The sequence below is a fragment of the Bidens hawaiensis genome, unplaced genomic scaffold (genome assembly GCF_021521415.1).
Source record: "Bidens hawaiensis isolate Kalapana, Puna unplaced genomic scaffold, B.hawaiensis_p1.1 tig00022167_1, whole genome shotgun sequence".
NCBI classification, from domain to species: Eukaryota; Viridiplantae; Streptophyta; class Magnoliopsida; order Asterales; family Asteraceae; genus Bidens; species Bidens hawaiensis.
This window is the reverse complement of record NW_027493439.1, coordinates 116,382-124,202: the sequence shown is the minus strand read 5'-3', so window position 1 is coordinate 124,202 and position 7,821 is coordinate 116,382. Positions and strand designations below refer to the sequence as shown.

General features: G+C 36.0%; 1 pseudogene across 1 annotated transcript; it reads right to left on the bottom strand.

Annotated features, from left to right (window-relative positions):
* Positions 1 to 804: 804 nt before the first annotated feature.
* LOC143564849 (uncharacterized) lies at positions 805 to 4,798 on the bottom strand (annotated as a pseudogene). The gene is made up of 6 exons (XR_013140952.1): positions 4,753 to 4,798; positions 3,313 to 3,477; positions 2,966 to 3,227; positions 1,517 to 1,683; positions 1,268 to 1,417; positions 805 to 1,198 (listed from the first exon to the last, which is right to left on the bottom strand). The product of XR_013140952.1 is annotated as an uncharacterized LOC143564849 (transcript).
* Between the last annotated feature and the right edge of the window lie 3,023 nt (positions 4,799 to 7,821).

The window sequence follows — 7,821 nt, the reverse complement described above, 5'->3', positions numbered from 1 at the left end:
TATCAACGCCACCACATGATGCCTGATTAACCTTCCGCCACTTTTAACGTTATTTTCACGAGATTAGTAAAATAACGTCAAAATTAGTGCAATTTCACTTTTGCCCACCCGAGGGTTTACACATATATACACAATATGCGCGCACCTCAAACAGGGCGTTAGAGTTTCTTTGTTATAAGGTTTTTAATTAATTTTACTAAAAGAACATTGTTCTTGAAACCTTTGGTTCGATTTTATCTTCTTTGATTATCATGAATGTCTTGAGCCATTGATTGCTTTCAAAACTGCATCAAAATTATTTCGATTTAGCAACTTTGCAAATTGAACAATATCATCCTGTCCGGACACCAACAAAAAAGCCGCTTGATATGAACTAACTCTCCTTACGGAGAAGTGACAATATATTTTATGCAAGTATATAAAGCTTCGGTTCATAACACATACAACTTTTCATGTCGTCGCCAAGGAGAACCAAGAACTAGCCCAACCGGCACACATATTTTGATATCAGAACCATTAGATCACCTCAACGAATCATACACACGTCCCGGTCCGATGTTTAATAGCATCACATTCTTATTTATTAATATTTGTAGGTTTAATAACTCTTGTCCTCATCAAAGTTTTATCAATAAATACATAAGAGAACAAAAAAAAACCCAATGAAACAAGCTTTTGCAGTTGCTTTGAAAATATTACCAAGAATCACCATATCTACCGGCAACAATCATACAGTATGTACCCCCCCCCCCCCCCCCCCCAGCAAACCGAACAGAAAACCGACTTTTCAAGGCTAAACGAGGAAATAATTACCTTTTTACCCTCGTAAATAGATTATATAACACATTTACTATATCTTCAATGCAAGACTTCTTTCCCATCTTACAGGACGATAAAGTATGCCCGTTGCAATCTTTTTCCCTTGTAGCAATGGCAAATCGTGATCATACGGTACCTTTTCACGCCACACAAACTCGTTTTCATGCTCATATTTCCTTAACAAATCAGTCATGATATCAACATCTTGTTTAATAACCACCCGCCACGATTCCATCCCTCTTATATTCCCATCTACTTTATTTAACGCAAGTTTAACGAGTCCAATCGCAGCCCCAATTTGCCCCTCGGTTTTTATCACTTGCGCCATGTATTTGTAACTTCGTAACTCGTGCACTACTTTACAACACGAAATGTAATCCTGCGCAAAAATAAATTAATCACTAGCATAATAATATAATATAAACGGGACCCACGAAATTTACTATACCATCAAGACGGATGAGATATCTTTGCATTCTTTAACTGCGGTTGAATAAAGAACCATCGCCTCGTCACATAACTGAACGACACCGAAATGCAGCTTTGATAAAAGCCCGTCTGCAGCTTGTTTCTCTTCAGCCTTCATTATAGTTACTATCTGCATATTATTAATTTACAAGATAAAAAAAATTATAAAAATGATTTTTTGTTTAAACAAATGAAGAAGTGAAATAAGAGATAAAAGTTAAAAGCTGACCTGAGCTTCAGCCAAGCAAATTAAGTTCATAACTGAAGAAACTGTTGACGTGGCTTCCGGTGGTCCCTCGGGAATGAGTGACTCTTGTAATGAGGGTAGAACCTCGTGAGCTAAATAATGATAAACCCCTGCGGCTTTTCTAAATAGGGTCGCGGATCGAACTAAATCTGTAATAATTTGTACAAAAGTGTAGAATATAATTGATGAATAAACTTATAAAGTAGGCCAAATTGCGTGATAAAAAGCACCAACATGTTAACTGTCATGTCATATGTTGACTTAGGGATGTAAACGAGCCAAGCCGCTTGTAAGCTACTTCAGAACGGCTTGCTAAAAGATCGAATCAAGCCAAGCTTAAACAAGCCCAAGCCTAAAAATAAGATTGATAAACAAGCCTGAGAGCTTCAATGATCAAGCTCAAGTAGGCTGCAAGCTGAAACAAGCTTACTATTTTTAATTTTTAATTAATATGTAAAATATATATATTTATACGATAACAATTATTATGTATATATTTATAATAAAAATAACTAAATAATATAGATATAAAAACTATAATTATAAATTTATATAAAAATAACTAGAAATGTATAAAAACTAATTAATAACGAATAAAAGAGCCGAGCTCAAGGTTGAAAATTACTTACGGGCCAAGATCGAGCTTTAAAAATAGAACACCAAACAAGCCAAGCTTTAGCTTTAGAAATAGAGCTCAAAACGAGTCGAGCTCGGGCTCTCGCAAGTTAAACGAGCTGAACTCGAGCTCTTGACACCTAAATGAGCCGAGCTCGAGCTCTAGAAAGTTAAACGAGCCAAGCTCGAGCTCTCGGGAGTTAAACGAGCCGGACTCAACCTTTGAAAGACACATGAGCCGAGCATGAGCTCTCGAAAGCTAAACGAGCCGAGCTCGAGCTCGAGCTCTCAAAAGTTAAACGAGCCAAGCTCAAGCTCTTGAGAGTTAAACAAGCCGGGCTCAACCTCTTGAAAGCCACATGAGCCGAACTTTATCTCTTGAGAGTTAAACGAGCCGAGCTCGAGCCTCGAAAGTTAAACAAGCCGGGCTCAACCTCTTGAAAGCCACATGAGCCGAGCTTGGGCTCTCGAAAGCTAAACGAGCCGAGCTCAAGCCCTCAGAAAACGATTCAAACTCAAGTCCTCGAAAGTTAAACGAGCCAAACTCAAGCTCCCATACGCAAGCTCGAGCTCTCGTAAGTTAAACAAGCTGAGCTCGGACTCGGCTCACCTTGGCTCGTTTACACTCAGAATGCTGAGGACAAACAAATCAAGATAATCTTACATCAAAATTTTGAGAGTTGGTTGCGTGACAAAACAAAGAAATGTTACCCAACACACAGATCACATCAAAGCGGTTACCTTTTTTTAATTTTTATGCAATTTATCATACATAAAAAAACAAATATATGAACCCTTTTGAAAATTACATTTTACCTGTGTCTAGAACTTGAGAAGCCCATTCCCGAAGCTGTGCACCATAAAAGAACAAAACGACTCCAAGCTCGAACCGCAAACTATCAATCTGATAGAACCGAGGACCCAAGAGGTTAAAAAAAGGTGCATTACTAAGAGGACTAGTCCACCTTATTTGAAGATTAGAAGTCCAACTCATCACACGCGGATTATCACCGATCAAATCAACATGTTGAACCAAGTTCTCCAATAATGGCTAATATAGTTCTAGCTTTTGTATATCCTGAAATGTAACAACAAGATTGATCCAAATGATTGCAGAGTGTATTATTATTATATTAATGATTAATTACTGAAAAATATGTTACCTGTTCACATTGAGAAGTTAATCCACCAGACATTTCTCTCGCAATGGCATCTGTAATGGAGTTGTTTTCGTTTATTAACTCGACGCTTACGCGCTTGGAGCTTAACTCTTTCAACTGTTCAAGAGTGCCTGAATCTTGAGCACAGAATACATCTTCAAACACAATCTGTTCATGTAATTAGCATAAATATTCAATAGATGAATCACGAAGTTACCAAGTAGGGGCGTAAACAAGCCGGGCTGAGCCCGAGCTCGACAAAGACTTGAGCTTGGTTCCTGTTGACTTACGAGGGCTCGAGCTTGGCATGTGAGTCATTTTCTTAAGCTCGAGCTTGGCTTGTTTCTAGCACTTTTTCTAAAGCTTGAGCTCGGTTCACGAGTCGTTTTTTCAAGCTCGATCTTGGCTCATTTCGAGCACTTTTTCTAAAGCTCGAGCTAGGTTCAGGCTCGGATCGCTTATTATTTATTAATTTATTTGTATTTGTATATACATTTTTAATTACTGTAGAAAAATGCTAACAAGCCTAAGTTCAGGTCGACCTAGTGTGCGGTACCTTAAACGAGCCAAAGATCGGCTCAAGCTCGTCTTGCTGTGTGAAATATACATAGAAGTCCAAAAAACTTAAAACTTAAAATTACACTATCACTAAGCTTGGCCAAGTGTAGTGGGCGAGGAATCGGGGCGAAATTGGGCGAATTGGGGCGCAAACACCGCCCCCCGCGGGCGATTTTTGGGGCGAGAAGGGGGGGGGGGGGCGAGGAATATTACTCGCCTGCATGTGTTTTTCTTTTATTATTATTATTATATATGTATGTGTGATATATATATATATATATATATAGGGCTACAACACCATTACACCCCCAAAAACAAAAACCCACCCTTTGCTGACTGGGCGCCACATGACGCAAAACGCCCCATTTTGTAGCCCCTCCATTACACATAGCCTTAAGGCTTGCTCGACTAGCCTAGACGATCTTACCATACAAGGCTCTAGCTCGGGCTTGATAATTAAATGAGATTTATATCATAGAGGTGCACAAACCCGGCATTTTCAGGAACCAGAACCTGGTAGGAACCAGTTCCGAGTGTTTTGTGCACCTCTATTAGCTCGGGTTCGATAGAGGCAGGCTCATTTCGAGCTTTTTTATTAATCCAATCTCGAGTAACTCACGAGCAAGGTTTGCGCGCCTACCAATACGGTCTCATTATAAGCATTATCAATAGTTGAAAACACACGTTTCGAAATAACAGTGTGATAGATATAATTCATGGCCTGAATTGACTATTTAGTCCTTAAATAAATAAACAAAATCATACAATACATCAAATTTACAATCCATTTACACAAATTAAGCATATATAGATAACCAAGAATTCTAATTTCGAGTAAATAACTGATGATCAAAGTGTTTATGTACAAAATTATTATTATTATACCTTTTTGGTTCTGAGTTTTGAAGGATCTTTGAATTGCAGCATCACTAACAACTGGAATGAATAAACGACTGTAGGGTTTTGAAATTGAATTATGATGTGATGAATAATATATTATTATTACTTACAGATTTAATAATTAAAAAAAAAAAACAGGTGGAGGGTTTAATGACGATATTGACCCCTAAAGTCTTGATCCTTGCAGGTTAAGAATTTGGGGTTGATTGATGGTGACCGTATATGTATGTAATCATCCACACACTTTCATTTCAAAATACGAGTATTGAAACGGGTTAAAGAGAAGGTGGGGTGGGTGGGGGAATTTAAGTGAAAGTGTTTTTGTTTTATGTTTATCGGGTTACTACTTTGAATGTCTAGAATTATCAGTTTAGATTATTGTTTATTTGTTTGTTTAAATTTATTTTATTAGTTTGAAAGTTCGGAAGTTAAAAGTTTGAGTATGTTTGTCCAGGGGTGTAAACGAGTCGACCTTGACTAGGCTTGAGATGTGCTTGTTTTAAGTTACGAGAGCTTGAGCTTGACTTGTGAAAGAGGTTTAAGTGAGAGGGGGGAGGGAGGTCTAAGTTCAAGTCCAACTTGAAACAAAAAAAATTAATAAAAAATAGGGTGTTCAAGTTGGGTCAGGGGGTTTTTTCACCTAATGGTGGGTTTCCTCCTGAGATGGAATGAAGATGATCGAGTGGGTCAGTGACCCGTTAGTGATCCGAATTAGTCGTCCAAAAATTAATTAGTTTGAAATTTCGGAAATTATAAGTTAGAAGTTTGGATTTTGAGTGCTTGGGTTTTTAGCTAGGGGAGTAAACGAGCTGAGTTTGAGCTCGACAAAGCTCAAGCTCAACTAGGCTCGAGCTCAACTCGTGAGTTGGTTTTTCAAGCCCGAAATCGGCTCGTATATTATTGACTAATTAACTTTTATACATTTTTAGTTTTTTTTAATATATTTTTAGAAAAACCTTAAACGAGTCTTAACTCGGCCTGAACTCGTGTAGCACCTTAAACGAGTCTAAGCTCGACTTGAACTCCTCAGCCAAAGCTCAACTCATTTCGAGCATTATATCGATATGAGCTTGAATAGCTCGGTTCGCTTGCACCTGTTATGAATTTTATTACCCAGTAGTCAATTCATGTAGCTTAACAAATGAACGAGAAGGTGCATACGGTTGATGAATATAGACAGGTTGAGAGTGAAAATTAGGGCCTGAATGAATCTTGTTAAAAATGTAACAGTTTCTTTTTCCCATCTTCTCTGATTATCTCTGCTTCTTTCATCCACTTATATATTACTTGTTCCTATCAGACTTTTTATCTTCTAGTTGCAACCGTTTCGTGAAATTAATAAAGATATAGTTAATTAAACTTTCGTTAGATTGCTTCTCTAGTTGTGATTATAACGAATCACTTCAGCACCCCTATATTCTTGGTTAGATAGGGTTGTGTTGGATGATGATTTCAAGTACGTATAATCGTTACAAGTATAGTAAAAGTGTTAAAACATCTTGTTCACATTCTTTTGTTTGTCAATTGCATCTAGCCCAACAAATAAGAATCACAACTTGCATTGATTATCATACCTTAACTATCTTAAGATGGTTGATGACAAATGACTAAGAAACACTAAATTATTTGCGTTCGTTTCTTTAAACTATAACTCTTTCCAGACTTGAATTATATATCTAATAAGGTCAAGTCAGCGCGGTCAAAAGATATAATATCTGTAAAGTTAGACTCGCCACTAAAGAAAGTTTTCATAAACCTTCAACTCATCGAGAAAATCTTTTATTTCGATTCTATTTGCTTTTGCACTTACAGCATCTCAAAAGAGAGAAGTCAAATATCGTAGGCTTTAAATTAGATTTCCCAGTAGATAGCCAAAAGCTAAGAGAGCGTTTCGAAAAAACCTGATGTGATTTCTCTTTCTTTGAATTACTATCAACACCAAAAAAAAATGTATATATAGGGGAAAACAAAGAAATTGTATTTGTCATTTGGTTAACATACTTCTTCTACACACATCATTTATAGTCAATTAAAATTTAAAATACAATACAACTTTAACCCAAAAAAATACTTCTTCTATTAATTTTGTTGCTAATGTAGCTTTAAACCTAAAATTAAAAACTTAGATTTTATAAAGTTATATATCATTAATAAATATATACCCTAACATAGTAGAAATAGAACATAAAAAATAAATCAATGTACACTTGCTTTTAGCCGTTTTGTTATACGTAAATTTGTTTCATATAGAAAACGTGAGTCTTGGGTCTCTATTGAACCTCTCCACATGAATTTGTAACCTTTTTACAAAATAAATTTGACATCATTATTAAAATCATTTTTAAACATAACTATATAGCTTACTCAATTATAATCATCGTGGATATACAACAACTACGTTCAAGGTCATTGCTAAGTTTTTTGAGACCTGCTACAAAAGATCTCTACTTACTAAACACCCGACCAAAACTAAAAGATGATAAAAAGAATTATATATTAAACTAGTTGAGCTACGAAATATGCACCTTACACCATCAATACGTCTATCGAAAACCCCGATACATGCATATTACATGTTACATCATCAATACATCAAAGTAAAATTACGGAAAATATAAGAAAACTACAACGTTCATCAAGTAAAAGTCATACTTCATAACGAGTAACTTGTGTTTGTTTAAAATGCCATATCAAAATGTTTTAGTTATTAACTAATTAATGTTTTCTAACTTCTAACTAAGTACCTAGTGTTTCGGTTCTATTAAAGGCTCTCATTTCACAATTTTATTTTATTTTCATCAATTTATATTCTTTCGAAAAAAAAAATAACAAAAAACAAAATATCTAATTTAATTAAATTATAGAAAGGTTTGGGATATTCGGTGGAGAACCATATTTGATCCTTACTTGTATCACTTTAATTGTATACTAGCAACAATGGCGTAGCTTAGTTGGGGCTAGGATGACCCCAACCCCTCCGTTTTTTCGCTCGGTGGTGTAAATTTATCCTTTTTTGCTGAAAATGTTTATACATAGTGTAAATTTACCAGTTTT